Genomic DNA, 17,193 nt, shown 5'->3' with positions numbered 1-17,193 from the left:
AGTCCATATTACTAGGGAGACTCCCCACTTAGGGTCCTTAAAATGTTCTTACTCATCGCTCCACCCCCGCCCCCTATTTAGAGGTCAGTTCTCCTCCTTTCTCTACACACAGCCATGTACTGTGTTCTTCCAGACATGTCTGGTCCCTTTCTCCTCTCTAGACTTGATTTTCCTATCAGTGGTCTTCATCCCTCTAATAGGGGGACATCATCTATCTGTCTACCTGTCTGGGGGACATCACCATAACTTTGTCACATCTAGGGCCCTTAGATTTGTTCCAATTTTCTCATCGATTATCCTGATAGCTTTGGGCTTTACATTTCAGTCTGTGATTCATCTTGAGGGTTTTTTTTGTGCATGAGGTGAGATCTTGTTTCATTCTTCTGCAGATGGGCATACAGTTTTCCCAACACCACTTATCGAAGAGGGCAGGCCCTTATTTAATGCTTATTGGACCTTTGGCGAAAATCAGTGATCTATAGTCAAATTTTTTTTCCCCTGGATTTTCTTTTCTGATCCATTGGTCTACGTATCTGTCATTATACCAGTAGTAGGCTGTTTGACAGCTTTGGCCATGTAGCAGGTTTTAAAGTCAGGTAGTACAAGACCATCCACTTGCTTTGTTTTGAGGAGTTTCTTTGCTTATCCTGGGCTTCCTACCTCTCCATATGAAATTGGTCATTCGTTTTACCATTTCATTAAAAAATTATGTTGGAATTTGGATCAGAATTGCATTGAATTTGTAGATTTCTTTAATTAGCATTGACATTTTCACAATTTTGAGGCTTCCTATCCACAAACACAAGAGATTCTTCCATTTGTGTAATTCTCTTTCAATCCTGGTAATGTTCTTATAATATTCTGTAGTTTTCTTTGTACAAGTATTTTGTTTCCTTGGTTAGGTTAAGTCCTAGACATTTTAGTTTTGTGTGTATTATGAATAGTATTGTTTTCTTAATGTACTTTTCAGAATTTTCATCACTAGTAAAAGAAATTCAATTGATTTCTGCTGGTTAATTTTTTTATCCTGATACTCAACTAAACCCCTCAATTGTTCCCCAAATCCAATTGTGGACACCTTAAGATTCTCAATATATAAAATCATATCACCTGCAATTGGTGAAAATTTCACTTCTTTGCCCAATTGCAACTCCCTGATTTCTTGCTTGTCTTACTGTTTTGGCTGGGACTTCCAGCACAATGTTGACTAAGAGTGGTGATAAAGGATATCTGTGTCCGGTTTCCTTATTCAGTGGAAATGTTTCCAGCTTTTCTCCATTGAGTGTAATATTCGCTATTGACTTTTTATGTATGACCTTCGTTGTGCTGAGGATTTCCCCTTCTATTCCTATCTTCTTAAGAGCCTCTATTAAGAATGGGTGTAAGATTTCTCAAATACTTTTTCTGCATTAATTGATATGATCATGTAGTCCCTACCTGTTTTTCTTGCTTATGTGGTAGATTACACTGGCTTTCTAATGTTGAACCGTCCTTGTATCTCTGGTGTGAATACAACTTATGATATATTATTCTTTGGATATGTTGTTGGATTCTATTAGGTAAGATTTTTCCCCCAATTTTTTTTGCATCTATGTTCCTGTGGAATATCGGCCTGTAGTTCTCTATCTTTGTGGGGTCTTTGCCTAGATTTGATATCAGGGCTATGCTGGATTCATAGAATGACATCACGTGTTCGCTGTCCTTTTCTGTATTCTGGCAGAGTTTGTGTGAAAATGGTGTCAGTTCTTCTCTGGTGACTTGGTAGAGTTCTCATGAAAGTTCTCCTCTGGCCCTGGGCCTTTTTTAGTTGGGAGTTTCTTAATTACCTGGCCTATTCCTTTTGTGTTGTTGTTGTTGCTATAGCTCTGTTCAAGTTCTTTCTTTTTTCTTTTTTTCTTTTTTCCTAACTCTAACCCTGACCCTGACCCTGACCCTGACCCTAGCCCTAACCCTAACTCTGTTCAAGTTCTTAATGCCCATTTGCATTAATTTGGTAAGAGAGTCTTCCTCAAGGTATTTAGTCATGTCATCTAGATTACTGAATGTATGGGAATACAGTCTTCTGTAATACTGTGTTATTATTCTTTTTATTTCATTTGAATCGGTTGTAACACTATCTGTTTCATCCCTAATTCTAGATTATGTTGTAGGCTCTTTCCTTTCCTTTGTTAAATTTGCTAATGAGTTTTCAATTTCATTAATAAATTCAAAGAACCAACTTCTTGTATTATTGATATTTTCAATTATTTTTCTGTTTTCCAGTTCATTTGTTTTTTATTACTTTTCTATTTTTTTATTACTTTTCTCTTGCTGTTGGAAGGTTTGTGCTGTTTTCTCTATTTTAGTTGTTGGAAGATTGTTTTCCTGTTTTTTTGTGTGTATATTAAATTGCTATAAGTTTACCTCTGGTAACTGCTCTTGCTATGTCCCACATGTGTTAGTATGTTGTATTATCATTCTCATTTATTTCTAGGAACTTCCTAAGTTCCTCTCTTATTTGGGCTATTACCCAGTTGTTGTTTTCTTTTTGAGTAGTGTGCTGTTAATTCTCTAAGTACTCGTCTTTTAAAAATTATTCTATTATTGATTTCCAGTTTTATGGTCTGAGAAGACTGAATGATCTCTATATTTTATAATTTTCTAGGGCTTGCTTTATGACCTAGCATGTGGTCAACTTGAGAATATGAGCCATGTGCATTAAAGAATGTCTATTTTTTGCTCTTGGCTGGAGAACTCTGTAAATATCTAGGTAGTTGAGTTGTTCAATTGTGCTTTTCAGCTCTTCAGTTTTGTTATTCAATTTCTTATCTTTCCTTGAAAGTGATATTTAAAGTCTTCTTTATTGTTGTTAATCTGGTGATTTTTCTTTTCATTTCTTTAAGGATTGGGTTGATGAATTTTGAGGACCTTTCAGTGGGCACATATATGTTTATTATGGTTATGTGTTCTTGGTCCATCTATCCCTTGAGCATTATGTTAGGCCATTTCTTGCCTGTCATTATGTCATATACTTTGAAGCTTATTTTGTCAGGGATTAATATTGAACTCCTGATTTTTTTATTACCATTTATTTGGTAACTTTTTCATCATCCTATGACTCCCAGTCTGCGTGCTTACGGTGTTTCTCTTAAAAGCAGCATTTTGGTGGATCTTGTTTCTATTATTCTTTGCTTTTGATTGTGTTTAGTTCACTGATATTCAGTGTTATTAATTCTAAATGTAGTTCGTGGCCATCTTGTAGTATTTGTGGTTGGTACTTTCTTTCCATCCCCACTTTTTTTGAGGAGGAGGTGATTGGATTTATTCATGTCTTCATTTACACTCCTGATCTGTATTTCTTTGCCTACTGTTGTCAGTGTGTTGATTCTGGGTGGTGTTACACCCTGTGGTGGTCTCATGTTTGAGTGCTGCAGTTATTGGCTTTCTGACCATAAAGAACTGGATAGTCATTTTTGTAATGTTGGTTTTGTTATATGAACTCTCTAAATATTTTTTTTGTTTGAGAATACTTTAGTTAGGGGAGGGAGAGTTACTGAGACACACTGGAATACTGAGTTCTGGTTCCTCTAAGGATAGGAGGGGGGAAGTTTTTTCCTCAAAATAAAATAGGGGGGAAATTTTTCTCTATCTCTGGGCTACACAAGAGGAGTTCTTGGCAAGGGACTCTATCTTGGAGGCATTTTCCCAGAGTTCTCCAGGTGTAAAATATTAACCTAATTTCGTTTGCAAAAGTCCACTTTCCAATATACTCTGCGTGGTAACACGGCCATTCATATCCCTGATTATGGTCAGAAGAGATTGATCATAGACTTAATCCTTGTGTATTTACCCTTAGTTATTTTTAACCAAAACACTTAAAAGTGGGTCAAAGGAAGATTAAGTGATAAGATACTACATTTCACTTTACAAAGTCGAAATGACCTGCCGACATGAATGAAACAAACTTTTCAGACCTAAATTTCCTGATTTGGCACAGCTCAAAATAAGAAGAAACAGCTGAAAACATTCATTAGTAATCAGGGCGTGCAAAGTCCTCAAAAATGAAATAAAAAATCACAAAGATTGATGTCCTAGACATTAATAAGCTGAAATAGACTGGTATTAACCCTTTGGAATTGGTCAATCACATGATTTACTATTCTGGGAATGACAAATGGAAGAGGAATTATAGCACATTCATGATTAAAGTACATTTTAAGATCTATGCTGAAGTATAGTACTGTCGGTGATAGTATTGTGACAGTTTATGGCATTCCATGATGCTCACCTTGCTGGCACAATCGCTGAAGACAAAGCAGGTGCATAAGGAAATGTGGTGAAGAAAGCAGATGGTGCTCAGTTATCAAAAGATATAGTGTCTGGGGTCTTAAAGGCTTACAGGTAAACAAGCAGCCATCTATCTTAGAAACAACAAAGCCCACATGGAAGAAGCACATCAGTCTGTGTGATCATGAGATGTTGAAGGGATTGGGTATCAGGTGTTATCAGAACAAAAAAAATCATATCATTGTGAATGAGGGAGAGTGCAGAGGAGAGTACCAAACCAGGCGATTGGACATCCCCTTATGGAAGGGTCACAGGGAGGGACAGGCCAATCAGGGTGAAATGTAGCAATCATGAGACATACAACTCTCCTCTAGTTCCTAAATGTTCCCCCCCCACCCCCCCCGCCCCCATTATCATGATCCCAATTGTACCTTACAAATCTGGCTAGGCCAGAGGATGTACACTGGTGCAGATAGGAACTGGAAACACAGGGAATCCAGGGAGGATGATCCCTTCAGGAACAATGCTGAGAATGATGAGACTGGGAGGGTGGGGGCGGGTGGATTGGAAAGGGGGAACAGATTACAAGGATCTACATATAACCACTTACCTGGGGGATGGACAACAGAAAAGTGGGTGAAGGGAGACATAAGACAGTGTAAGATATGGCAAAATAATAATTTATAAATTATCAAGGGTTCATGAAAGAGAGGGAGCGGGAAGGTAGGGGATTGAGGAGCTGATGGCAGGGGCTTAACTGGAGAACATATGTTTTGAGAATGATGAGGGCATTGAATGTACAAATGTGCTTTACACAACTGATTTATGTATGGATTATGATAAGAGTTGTATGAGCCCCAATTAAAGTGATTAAAAAAAAAAGAATGCCAGTTTAATAAACAAATTATCTTGCATTGAGGGAGTACTTGAGTAGATACCAATGTCCATCTGCTTCTTTAATACTAAACCTATAAATAGATGCCCATAGATCTATTTACCCATCATCATATATAAATATATTTACATATGTACATGCCTTTATTTAGACCTCTATAAATACCCTTTGCCTCCTAGTTCTTCCCTCTATTTCCTTTTACTTTCCTCTTGTCCCACTATCATGCTTGCCTTCACTTAGGTTTCAGTAATTCTTTTTGGTTACACTACCCTTAATAAAGCCCTACCAGGCCTCATACACCCTCCTCACCACCAATTTTGGATCACTTGTTATTCCCTTGTCCCTGGGTTTGTTAGTACAACTTCCTTTCTCCCAACCTCCCCCTCTCCCATGACCCCCAGAACTTTCAGTCCCATTGTTTTCTCCTCTGGATTGTTCATCCAGCCTATCTTAATTAGACAGACCAGTGGAGATAATAACATGCACAAAAATAAGACAAATCAAAACAAAGCAACAAAAGAAAATAAAACAACAATAAAACCAATGACTAAAATAAGGAGAAAAGAATAGCCTGTAGATAGATCATGGATTGTTTGTTGGCCTTTAGGGTTCTTTCCCGGTCAAGTCTAATGGGGTGCCAAGCCCTGGCTCCAAAATCTTTTTTTGGTGTTCTCTGGGGACTTCATTGCTGTTTCCCTTACTGTTGTGTAGCAAACCGTGAGTGTTTTTGCCTTGGCGTGGTGGAGTCAGATCAGGCACAATTCCCACACTGTGTCTTCAGTGTTGTCCCCCTGTAACACCCAGCTCTTTGAAATCATCAGGTAAACAGCATACCACATCATTCCCAACAAGAAAACAAGAAAGACAAACCACAACAGCAAAGCTAACAATACTCATAGAAGAATCTGACATGAATATGTCCAAAAAGAAATTTTCAGAAGGCTTCTTGGAGTAATACAGGAGATAAGGGAAGCTACACGGACTAAGCATGCAATGATAGAGAACATGAAGTTCATGATAGAGGGGATGAAGTCCATGCACCAAAGGGAAATACAGGAGATAATAGATGAAGTAGCAGAAGCTGCATACAAGATCACAGATCTCGCAGACTAAAGGAGACTGAGAACCATATCAGTGATCTCGAAGACAATCAGGCAGACCTCAACAAATGAAAAAGACAGTTAAACAAGATAATAAAGGAGGCAGAAGAATACCTGAGATCAATGACTGATGCTATGAAGAGGAATAACATCCAGATTATTGGTCTACCAGAACAAGACACAGCAAAGAAATCAAAAGTTAAACTAATAAGGGAATTTCAGTGGAAAACTTCCCCACCTTTATTAATGAGAATCAGTAATTCATACAGGAATCAGAAAGGACATTAATTAGACTAAACTCTAGGAAGAACTCACCAAAGCCTATAATAGTTAAGCTCTCCAACTATGAGTAAAAAGAGAAAATCTTAAGAACAGCAAGAGAAGGGAAGACAGTCACATACATGGCTCTCAGGTAAAAATATGCTCAGACCTATCAACAAAAACCACGAAGGGGAGGAGAGTGAAGTAACATCTTCCAAAAGCTGGAAGAAAAGAACACCTCCTCAAGAATCCTCTACCCTGCCAAATTGTCTATTAAGATAGGAGAGACTAGTTTCTTCTAGAACAAGGAAAACTTAAAGAATGTGCTGTAAGACACCCAATCCTGTGGAAGATCCTTGTCAACTCACTATGGCCAAAAGACCAACATCTACCAAGCACAAACAGAAGACCATATATTCCAATGCCAACCAGAAGTCAACGAGCCCATAACAATCATCAGGATAACATGCCTCAGAGGGGAAAGAAGGCAATAAAGAACCACCACCCCACAAAGACACAGCACAATGATAAGAAGGGTGATAGAAAAACATCCAAAACAAAAGGCATGAGATGACAGCAATGAGTCCACAGATTGTTATAACGCTAAGTGTCAATGGTCTTAACTCCTACACTAAAATCAAAAGGTTTGCTTACTGGCTTGGAAAACAACCCATCAATGTGTTGCCTGTAGGAAACACATCTTAAACTCGCAGACAAGAATAAACTAAGAATAAAAGGTTGGCAGAAGTATACCAGGCAAATGGCAACTCAAAAAAAGCAGGAATTGAAATCCTAATCTCAGACAAAATTGATCTCAAGGTTTACACCGTAAAAAGAGATAAGAAGGGGCACTATATGCTCAAAGGATCACTTTACCAGGAACCAGTGAGCACAATATATGCACCAAATGAGAGACCCATGAAATTTGACAAAGAAACTATTCAAAACATGAAAAGAGATATCACAGATTCAACAATTATAGTACATGACTTTAATACACTGCTTTCAGAGAAAGATCATCATGAAGGAGCTAAACACTACAATTAGGCAATGAGATCTGATAGACATATTTAGAGCTTTCCATCCAAATGCAAAAAAAAAGTTCACATTCTTCTCATGTGTGTGTGGCTCATTTTTTTAAATAGACCACATGCTGGGACACAAGTCAAGCCTGAGTAAATTCAAACACATAGAGATTACACAGCTATCCTTCTCAGATCACCACACCATAAAGTCTGAGATCAATAAAAGGATGACCAGACAAACAAGGGCAAACAATTGGAGGATGAGTAAGGACCTTCTGTGACATGAGTGGGTACTGACCCAGATTAGAGAGGAGATCACAAAGTTTTCAGACGCTAATGAGAATGAGAATACAACATATCAAAACTTACGGGATACAGCAAAATCAGTCATCAGAAGTAACTTGATAACAATAAGGGCATATATGAAAAAGGAGCAGAGACTTATGACAGAAAACTTCCAGCAACAATAACAGAAGAAAAGAAATGATAAAAATCTGGGCAGAGTTGAATCAATGGGAAGACAAAAGAACAATGCAGAAGATTACAACCAGAAGAGGTAAGAAATAAAGCACGACCAGTCATATGCGCTACAATGTTTATTGAGGTGTAAATTAAATGCGTCTTTTCTTGGAAAAAGTTGGAGGAAATTTTATACTAAACAAAGTCAGCTAATCACAAAAGGAGAAGTACAGCATGAGTCCCCTGAAGTAAATGTAACCAGCACAGTAGGTATAAAAGAGAAGCCACCTATATCACAACTTTCAGGCTGAGGTACAGGGAGTCAGGGGGCGGTTAGACCAAACCCAAGGAGGTATATGTTGGTCCAACACAATAAAGGGAAAAGGGGGCAAAGGGGAGGGAGTAAAAGAGAGATGAAAGTAAGATGATGATAGAGGGAGCAGGGCACTAACCCACCCAGGGGAAGAGTACTCCATAGATTTGGGACTCAGTGTGAAAACCCTACCATGGTGCACCAAACCATGAGGACAACATGGTCACATGGAAGAATGCATGAAAAAAGAGAACTACGAGGCTGACCTCAACGAGAGACAAACTGTCCCCCTGGCCCCCTGGAAATATGTGTGACAGAGAACAACACTAAATTTCCAGGTTGGGGAGAGGGGCCAGCATACCACACCCACACAGAAGCAGACGAGGAAGGAAGAAGAGAAAGAGAGAATCAGACTGGACCCCACACTGGCACACCAGGCCTAGAAGGTGACATCCCTGACAGGAGCTAATGGGACACAGAGGGGACTAGGTAGCCACAACAGCTCATGTCACATTGTCCCCTTACTAGATCAGACTGGGACCAAGGACAATTCTGGGGTCACAGAGTGGGGAGGTAGTAGGGTCTGAACCACTCACTGCGGGGTGAACCAAGAAGGCAACATACTGACCAGCAGATGAAGAAAAGCAAAGCTACAACCCTCCTGAGGAGCCCCTGAAAGGGACTCCAGGGCAAGATGGGCAGCTCCTGGACAATCATGAAGGCCAGAGAACACACCTGGGGTTTTTGTATATTTCTTCTCTCTTTTTTTCCGCTTGCTTTTTGTTTTCTTCTTGTTTCTTCACCTTTGCTTTTTTCAATTTTTTTTTAATCAATGTGGGCTATGTCACACTTGGTGTGCCTACCTTTATAAGACAGGCATGGGAAGCATACCCGAGGACAAAGCAGTGGGACCAACAGTCCCTGGGAGACCTGGGAGTTGAGGGCGGTGGGGGAAGGGGGTGGTGATCAAGCAGCGCCATAGACAGGGGAACAACTAGGGCAATGGTTCTCAACCTTCCTAATGCCGCCACCCTTTAATGTAGTTCCTCATGTTTAATGCATCCCCTAACCATAAAATAATTTTCATTGCTACTTCATAACTGTATATTTTCTACTGTTATGAATTGGGCAACCCCTGGGAAAGGGTCATTTGATCCCCAAGGGGTCGCGACCCATAGGTTGAGAACCACTGAACTAGGGTATTAGCGTCAATAACAAGAAGAAGATAGGGGTCTGGGGAGGGGGTGTTGGAGCAACAGAAAACTGGCTAAGAGGAGGTACTAAGAGGCAGGAATAAGGGGAAAGCGACAGTGGGGCATGAGGAAGGTAAAAGGAAACAGAGGAAGGACCTAGGAAGCAAAGCAATGGATAGAGGTTTCCATATGTAAATACATTAATCTACAGAAATGGAGGTGTTGGTCTATGTACTTATATTTATATGGCAATACACTGAGATAGTGGATAAACTTAAGGCCTCTGCTCATACCCTCCCTCCATACAAGAACACTTTTTTCTAACAAATCAGCAGTCTGAGATGTTCACCCTCCTGACACAATCGCTGAATACAAACAGGGAGCATAAACCATGTGGTGAAGAAGGCGGATGATGCCCAGATATTAAATGATATAGCATCTGGCGTCTTAACAGCTTGAAGTCACACAAGCTACCATTCAGCAGAGAATCAACAAGCCCACATAGAAGAAGCACACCGCCAGTGCACCCCTGAGGAGTCATTGGGACTAGGTAACAGGCATCAGAAGACACATAACAAACAAGCAAGCAAAAATATATTGTTGAGAACAAGCGGGTTTGGAGCAGAGATCCAAAGCCCATCTGTAGACAATGGAACGATCCCCCCACAGAGGGGCCACAGGGAAGGGATGAGTCAACCAGGATGCAGTAAGCATTGATGAAACACACTATATGCCTCTGGTTCCTTGAGACTTCCTCAACCTCCCGCTACCATGACCCCAATGCTGCTTCTCAATTCAGACTAGACCGGAACATGTACACAGGCACAGCTAAGAGATGTGTGCTCACGGCACACAGAATCCAGGAACAGGAGAGGGAATAGTGATACCAGAAGAGGAAGGAGAAGAGGCAGAGGAAGAAAGAAATGGGGAACCAATCATAATGATCGATACATAAGCACACACACCTTTCCAGGGGGAAGAACAATAGAAAGCATGGGGGGTGGGAGATAGCAGTCGGTGTGAGATATGAAAATAATTACAATTTAAAATCTATCAAGGGGCTATGAGGGTGGGGGGAATAATAATTTATAATTTATCAAGGGAGGGTGAGGGAGAGAAGAGAAAAATGAGGAGCTGATATCAAGGGCTCAAGTAGAAAGAAAATGCTTTGAAAATGATGGCAATATATGTACAAGTGTGCTTGAAACGTGGATGAATGTATGGATTGTGATGAGAACTGTAAGAGCCTCCCAATAAAAGCATTTAATAAAAAAAAGTAAAGAAAATAAAAATTTAGGAACAGAAAAAACAGCTTTATTGGCACTTTAGCCACTTACTATACAATTCAATTATTTAATCATATCAAGAAGAATTGTACAATCGTCACCACAATCAATTCTAGAACATTTTCTTCCTCGTACTCATTGTTATTCATGCAATTATTTTTTATAATTGTGGCAAAAATATACATAACAAAACATGCTCCAATTCAACAACCTCTACATATATAATTATGTGTCATTGATTAGAATCTTCATGTTAGCAACCATTATTGATATCCTTTTCCAAATTATTCCACCACCATTAACATAAGCTCAATGCGCCCTAAACAAACAGTCTTCCTCCTTTGCCCATGGGAACCATCGGTCAAGTTTGGTTTCCTTTCTTTCTTCTTTTTTTAAAAGAAATTTTCTTGATATAATATTCATATATTATAGACTTCAATAGTTTAATTGCTTTAAATAAGGATTGTAAATAAATGATCACAATCAATTCTAATGCTTCCTCCCCAGCCTGCATTCATTGTTTTCTCCCTCCACCTTCCTCCCCTCATCCCTGATAAACCATTGCATTAGCATTAAACATGGCATTTATCAAGCTTAAGATACTGAAGAAATAATTCAAGCCTGGGGTTGGGATATTAAAGGTTCTATGATGAAAGTATTGAACAATGAAGTATTAAAAGAAGATGGAATCAATACAAAAAAAATCACTACATGAAAAAGATTTGGTTGATGTTTAACCATTTCAAGAGGTACCATATAATCAATAAACTGATGGTATTGAAGAAAAAAATCCAAGTTTCACTAAAACAATTGGCAAAGAGGCAGGTTCTAGGGATTTACAGAATGCCAATTAAACTTTTTCAATAAAGTAAATGCAGCACTAGAGATGCTTATTTGCATATACCAAGAAATATGGAAGACAGCTAGCTACCAGACCATCTGAATGGCAGAGATCCATATCGGTACCAATTTCAAAGAGAGGTGACCCAACTGAGTGCAGAAATTTTCTAACAGTATCATGAATATTACAGTCAAGCAAGATTTTGCTGAAGTAAATTCAAATATAGTTTTAGCATAACATAGACAGGGTCTTGCCAAAAAACTCAAGCAGAAGTCAAAAGAGAACATATATGTATGACAGATGCCACTGCTTATATTAGATGGATCTTGGCAGAAGGTAAAAAAAATACTAGAAAGATACTGACTGTGCTTTATAGACATTTGACTGTGGTGATAATAATAAACTACAAAGATTGAAAACTTCAGAAGAATTAATTAAGAACTCACAAGGAACCTGTACAGACACCAAGGGACAGTTGTTTAAAAAAACACAAAAGGCAGGGAGGGCAAAGAATGTACGGATGTGCTTTATACAATTGATGTATGTATATGCATGGATTGTGATAAGAGTTGTATGAGCCCCTAATAAAATGTTTTAAATAAATAAATTTTTTAAAAAGAAAATAAAAACACAAAAGGATTTGGGCTGCTTTAAAATCGGAGAAGGCCAGTCCTCAGTGAACCACATCATAGACTAAGCACTAGAATGACCTCTGTTGCTGGCCTTAGAGGAAACGTGTCATGCCCCCGAAGACCACCCCAGAAGAATTCAACATAGAAACCCAACTGAATGAAATGGGTCCTACATCAAAATTACCTGTAACCTTGGAATTAGGACTGAAATTCTGTGATAGGAGAGGAAGTAAAGGAGGGCCTCCCCAAGACTGGAAATGATGGTCATTGGACCTTGGGCACGAAGAGGGGAGGGAACACTAGAATAGATTGTGATTCTTTATATGCAACTTTTTTTAAAGTGGCTTGACAATGTAATTGTATGATATGTTAATCTTATATAAAGAAAATTACTTTTAAAAAAAGGAGAAACCAAAATGAACAAGTGGTTACCATGGGTGAAGGAGGAAGAGTTTTTGCTTATGGGATATTGAGCTTATGTTAATGGTGGTGGAATACTTTGGAAAAGGTTATCAATAATGGTCGCATGATAGACTATAATCAATGGCACTGAATTGTACATGTTGAGGTTGTTGAATCAGATGATGTTTTGTTGTGTTCATCCCCTTGGGATTGGTGGTGGTGGGGTGTACAATCATTGTGATAGGTTTCCACTTTCTTCCCCTTCTCACGCCACCTTATCTCTACCCCCAAGGCACTCCCCCTTCTCACCTCACCTTCCCCCTACTCTCATGATACACTACTCTCATTATTGGTCCTGAGAGGTTTATCTGTCCTGAATTCTGTGTGTCAAGACCTCTTATCTGTACCAGTGTACATGCTCTCATCTAGTCAGATTTGTAAGGTACAACTGGGGTCATGATAGTGGGGGGAGGAAGCATTAAAGAACTACAGGAATGCTGTCTATTTCAAAGGTGTTATACTGCACCCTGGCTGGCTTGTCTCTTTGTGCATGAAGGGAGACAGCAGATGGTGTAAAATATGAAAAGAAAAATAATTTTAAAACTATCAAGGGTTCCCAAGAGTAGGAGGGGAGAGGAGGGGGGGAAGATAAGTTGATACCAAGGGCTCAATTAGAACAAAAATGTTTTGGAAATGATGATGGCAACATAAGTACAAATGTGCTGAATACAATGGATGTATATATAGATTGTGATAAGAGCTGTATGAGCCCCAGCTGATTTATTAAAATAACCAAATAAAGAGGTATTATGCAGCAGATTTTTACAGCTTTTGAGCTCTTGACTGCTGCTTCCATGAACATTGATTGTGGATCCAAGCAAGATGAAATGCTTGCCAACTTCAATTTTTTCACCAATTATGATATTACTTTTTTTTTCTACTAATGAAGATTTTGGTCTTTACATTGAGTTACGATCCAAACTGAAAGTTGAAGTCCTTGATTTTCATAAACAAGTTCTTCCGGTTCTCCTCACTTTCAATAAGCAAGGTTTTGTTGCCCGCATATCTCAGGTTGTTAATAAGCCTTCCTACAATCTGGGTGCCACGTTCTTCTTCATCTAATCCAGCTCCTCTGATGACTTGATCAGCACACAGATTGAATAAGTACGGTGAGAGGCTGCAACATTGACACACACACCTTTCATGATGGTAAACCGTGAAGTACTGCTGGGTTTTGTTCTCATTAGTGTCCCTTGCCCCATATACACATTCTGAAGGAGCACAATAAATATTCGTGATATTTCAGCAAGTAAACTTTTGCCGAAGACCATCTGTGTTAGACATAGTTCTCTAGAGAAACAAACTCAGAATGCTAATATATATATATTTATACAGATAGATATATAACATAAGAAATAAACAGTTAATTAAACCATAAAACAGTACAAATGGCTCAGTGCAACTCACTCCTGTGAGACGGTTGTGAGACTCTGACAGTCCTTCAAGTCTTGAAGGCGGCCAGGTAGTCCTCTGTAGAGCATTTCAGGCTATCCGGGCACAGGCAGCAAACAGCAAGGCAGGTCACCAACAGTCAGCAAGATGACAGGGTCCGACAGTCCCAAGATCAAGAGATGTAAATTCCAATGGTGTGGTGAAGCAGGTCTTGAAGGAACCTCAAATGACAGCGGCATAGTCCACAGTTTAGGTGTCCCACAGGTAGTGTAGTTTGCAAATTGAGGCAAAGAACAAGCAAGGCAGCAGCACACCGGTTCGATGATCAAAGAGCAAGAGATCAGAAAGACAAGGCTCACCGAACCATTTATCTCTCTGCCCTTCAATTAATCCCACATGTGTTTATAGGCCAGGATGGCACAATAAACTAAGTACCTCATCATCCAAAAACACTTTTGCCAGGAAGCTGACAGATATTCTGGCTGGATTCACAAGAGGATATGGAACAAAGAAATATCATTGCTGGTGTCAGGTAGATTTTGGCTGAAATGAGCAAACACCAGAAAGATGTTTACTTATATTTTAATGACTATCTAAGGAATCTGACAGTGTGGATCAAACTATGGACAACCTTGAGAAGAACGGGAACTCCAGAACCTTTAATGTGCTCTAGAAATGACTACATGGCACCCAACAAAAGCAATAATAGAAGAAATGGAAAAATGAAATTTAAAAGATTTCTTGAATCAAATGAGAATGGAAATACTACTTACCTGTGGGATACAGCAAAGTCATGCTCAGGGGACAAATTTATAGCAATAGCACACTATTAAAAAATTAACATCTTAATTCAGCATCTCAACCAATTAGAAATGAGCCACACAAGTAGTTTACAGTCATCAGAAGAAAAGAAATATTAAAGATTAGAACAAAAATAACTGAAACAGAAAAACAGTGAAAAGCACCAACAAGATAGGAAATTGTTTTTTTGAATGACTGACCAACATGGACAAACCACTGGCAAATAAGCCAGAGGAAAAGAAGATGCAAGTAACACAAAGAAGAAATGAAATGGACAATCTCACAACAGAACCAACTGAAATTGGAAGGATAATTACAGAATACTATGAAGAACTGTATTACAACAAATTTGAAACCTAAAAGAAATGGGTGAGTTTCTAGAAACACAGACCTACGAAAATTGAAATGGACTGAAGTAGAAAACCTGACCAACAACAAAAGAAAATGATCAGGTTATTAAAAAACTCCCAACAAAAACATGTCCAGACCCAGACAATTTTACCGGTAAGTTTTATCAAACATTCAGAGTAGAGTTGACACCAATTGTACTCAAACTGTTATAAAATAAAGAGCTTGTGTGTAAAGCCAATGGCCAGGGTTACCCTTCACAAAGACAAACCGAAAACATTTCCCTTGCAAATGATAACTGGCCAACTATGTGGTTTATGGCCAGTTTTATTTAATATTGTGTTGGAAGTCTTAGCACTAACGGGCAAAATATTTGGATATTAAAGGTATCCAAATTGGCAAGGGATAAGTAACACTATCTGTTTCCAGATGATATAATCCTTGGAAACTTCAAAGACTTGACAAGAAAATTGTGAAAATAATGCCAAGATTCAGCAGAGTCGCTGGGTAAAAGAGCAACAAGTAAAAATCAGTTGAACTTCTGTTAACAAAGATAGTACCGAAAAGAAAACTAGGAAAACAGTGACATTTACAATATCACACAATAGATGAAATACTTAGGAATAAATCTAACCAGAGAGGCAAAACACTTGTATGAAAAAGTTACTAAGCACTACTATAATAAACCAAAAGAGACCAACATAAATGGAAGAAAATATTCTTCTCATATATAGGAAGACTTAACATTATGAATGTGTCAATATTGCCCAAAGCAATCTACAGATATAATGTGATCCCTACACCAATTCCCAGATAATTAAGAACAAAGTAGGAGGCTTGTCACTTCCCGATCTCAAGCCTTACGACATAGTCACATAGGCAAAACAGTCTGCTACTGGTATAGTCTTAAACAAGCAAACTAATGGAACATAATTGAGTACCCAGAAGTAAATCCATCCACTTATAGAAAATTGATTTTTTTACAAGGGATCAAAACACATTAAATGGGAAAGAGATGGTTTCTTTTACAAATGTTGGATAAACTGGATACGCATTTGCTGAAGATTGAAACAGGACCCATATCCTACATCATACACAAAAACAAGTTCAAGATTGATCAAATACTTAAATTGAAACCTAGATCTACAAAGATCATCAATGAAATAAATAAGGGTTAATTTAGGGTCCTCCTGCTCAATGCTCACCCTCATGAAGGAAACATGGAAAATATGGGTGCTATAGCAAAGTGGGGTGAAGATATCAGTTGGTGTCTGGCTAGCAGATAGAATAGCATCTGGGATCTTACAGGCTTATTTCCAAACCAGCAGTCATCTAAGTGCGATGTCAACAAAGTCCACATGGAAGAAGCACACCAGCATACATGACCCAAGCATTATAAATTATATAACCCAAATATGAAGGAGGGAATAGTGTCAGAGATTAAATTGTCAGATTCTAGTGTACAGAAGGTTGTAGATGAAGGTGAAAGCCCGAAACGCATCTGCAGAATCTACACTGCGAATAAGCCTTCAGTGATTTTCCTGTAATCATAATTCAGGATGGGAATAACCTGGTTATCAGACAGCATATTGGAGAGACTACTTTAGTAGATTGAAATGATAAATCTGACTTCAGCAGTTAAAACTTTCTTTTTGTATTTCTCTTTTACAATTAGCACTTGGTCTGGCTTTTAATGTGTGTGTGTGTGTGTGCGTGCGTGTGTGTGTGTGCGTGTGTGTGCGTGTGTTAATATTGGAGTTCGCCTCTTTTGTATTTCATTCTTGTTGGTAGCCTTCTTGACTGTCTGTTATAAGTTTTCCCATGTTTTTTGGTATATGAAACAAAGACTATGTGAATCTACAATAGAATAAGGGAATAAGGGTTCCTGGGGGGGGATGCAATGGGGTAGGTGGGGGTTA

The sequence above is a fragment of the Tenrec ecaudatus genome, chromosome 18 (genome assembly GCF_050624435.1).
Source record: "Tenrec ecaudatus isolate mTenEca1 chromosome 18, mTenEca1.hap1, whole genome shotgun sequence".
Classification (NCBI taxonomy): Eukaryota; Metazoa; Chordata; class Mammalia; order Afrosoricida; family Tenrecidae; genus Tenrec; species Tenrec ecaudatus.
This window is presented reverse-complemented; position numbering follows the sequence as displayed.